The sequence below is a fragment of the Hypanus sabinus genome, chromosome 8, assembly GCF_030144855.1.
Source record: "Hypanus sabinus isolate sHypSab1 chromosome 8, sHypSab1.hap1, whole genome shotgun sequence".
Lineage (NCBI taxonomy): Eukaryota > Metazoa > Chordata > Chondrichthyes > Myliobatiformes > Dasyatidae > Hypanus > Hypanus sabinus.
Genome location: NC_082713.1, coordinates 26941419 through 26944011, shown reverse-complemented (window position 1 = coordinate 26944011; position 2593 = coordinate 26941419).

The window sequence follows — 2593 nt, the reverse complement described above, 5'->3', positions numbered from 1 at the left end:
TGGAAGAGCGGTGGTCCACTCTTAGTCTGTTCTCTACTCTTTGACCTGTTTGGCAAGGGTGACCCTGCCAAGATCCAAAGCATAAGGTCCTGAGTCCAGCCAGAATAGCTCTCCAGGTCCTTGAGGTACTCAAGCCTCCAAACCACGACAAGGTCATGGTCCTCTTGGAGGTTCTGCACCATCGATTGCATAAAACATAAAATAGTTTGTAAGAAGCTACTACTTGATTTTATGGCTGGATCTGCAGATTTGTGGATGACACCAGAATTGGGGGTGTAGTGGACAGTGAGGAAGGCTATCATGGCTTGCAGAGGAATCTGGATCAGCTGGAAAAATGGGCAGAGAAATGAAAGATGGAATTTAAGGCAGGCAGGTTTGAGATGTTGCACTTTGGTAGGACCAACCAGGGTAGATCTTACACATTGAATTGTAGGTCACTGAGGAGTGTGGTAGAACAAAAGCATCTGGGAACACAGGTCCTTAATTCATTGAAAGTGGCAGCAGAGGTAGATAGGATTGTCAAGAAAGCTTTTGGCACATTGGCATTTATAAATGAATGAGCTGAGTTCAGGAGGTGGGATGTTATGTTGAAGTTGTATATAATGTTGGTGAGGCCTAATATGGAATATTGTGTGCAGTTTTGGTCACCTACCTACAGGAAAGATGTAAATAAGGTTGAAAGAGTACAGATAAAATTTACAAGAATGTTGCTGGGACTAGAGGACCTGAGTTATAAGGAAAAATTGAATAGGTCAGGACTTTATTCCTTAATGTAGAAGATTAAGAAGGGATTTGATAGAGATAGACAAAATTATCAGGGGGATAGATACGGTAAATGCAAGTAGGCTTTTTCTACTGAGGTTGGGTGACGCTACAACCAAAAGTCAAAGGTTAAGGGTGAAAGGTGAGAAGTTTAAGGGGAACATGAAGGGAAACTTCTTCACTCAGAGGGTCTTGAGAATGTGGAATGAGCTGCCAGCAGAAGTGGTGCATGCGAGCTTGATTTTCAAAGTTTAAGCTAAGTTTGGATAGGTACATGGACACTAGGGGTATGGAGGGCTATGGTACCGGTGCAAGTTGATGGGAGTAGGCAGGTCAAATGCTTTCAGACTGTATGGGCTGAAGGGTCTATTTCTGTGCTGTACTTCTCTGTGACTCCATGTCAATGGAACTCACTTTGCTCTGAAATTACTGCTTCAGCCTCAGTGGGTTTTGTCATACCATTGGCTCTAACATCTCAGGTTTAAGTTGTACAATAAATGGACTAGCAGAACTAGAAGATTTGCCTTAGTATCACATGGACCTCGAAACTATAAAACACACAGCGAAATGCATTTTTTCACAGTCCGACTTGTGGGCAGCCTGCAAGTGTTGCCATGCTTCCGGTGTGATATAGCATGCCTACAACTCACTAACCCCAACCCACATGTCTGTGGAGTGTGGGAGCAACCCACACGGTCCTGGGGAGAATGTACAAACTCCTTACAGACAGCGGTGGGAATTGAACCCAGATCAGTGATCACTGCCGCTATAAAGCATTGTGCTAACTGCTATGCTACTGTTGGCTCATCATCAGATGTATTCATTGCATTTCCTAATCAACAGGGAGTATTTTTGAAAAGAAAATGAACAGTAATCCGGGTGTAGGCTACTGGTTGCCTTACTATTAAATACCTTTTGAGGTTACAATGCACATTAGGATGTTCTGAGGTCATGCCAGGTGATGTAGTATTGCACGTCTTTTTTAAAAAATGTGTTGGACGCACTTTGCTTTGGCATGAGATGAAAGAGTCTAAAGTTTGTAACTCACTGGAAGGGAAGATCTAACATGTTCAGAGTGACCCAAGTTAAAACGTAAACAAAGGTGTGAGCTTTCATGCCTCTGTTCATGATAGCAGTCAGAATACAACAATCCTCCCTTCCAGAGTTCAGAAAAGCACTTCTCGAATAAACACACCACTCCTCCTTCAGCAGGTCAGGCATTAATGGATGTGTACAAGGCTGGGAAAACCCACCAAATGCACTGCTTTCACGTCTCAATAAATTAACTTCCCCCACCATCATACCTCACCCAATCGCAGCCCGCCCCCACGTCCCATCCTGCTCACAGAGACGTACCAACACCCACCCGCTCAGAAGCAAAAATTACTACTGTTAAACCCATTCCTATTACACAGACATAAATCCACTCACTGTAATTGGATTACCGGAGTTGTTAAAGTGCTGCCAGATCTTTTTCATCCAAATGCATTAAACATTTATCTACTCATTGTGGCTGAATTTTGTTTTCTCCCCCCAAAGATATACTTTATTTCTTAATATATATGGAGAGCATTCTAACTGGCTGCTTCACAGTGTGGAAGGGCCACTACACAGAATCAGAAAAAACTAGAGGGTTATAAGCTCAGCCAGTTCCATCATGGGCTTCAGCCTGGGGATGACATCTTCAAAAAGCAATGCCTCAAATATCTAGCATTCACTATGAAGGACCCTTACACCCAGGACATGTCCTCTTTTCATTGCTACCATTGGGAGAAGGTATTGACTGAAGCTACACACTCAACAGCTTCTTCCCCTCCACAATCACATTTCT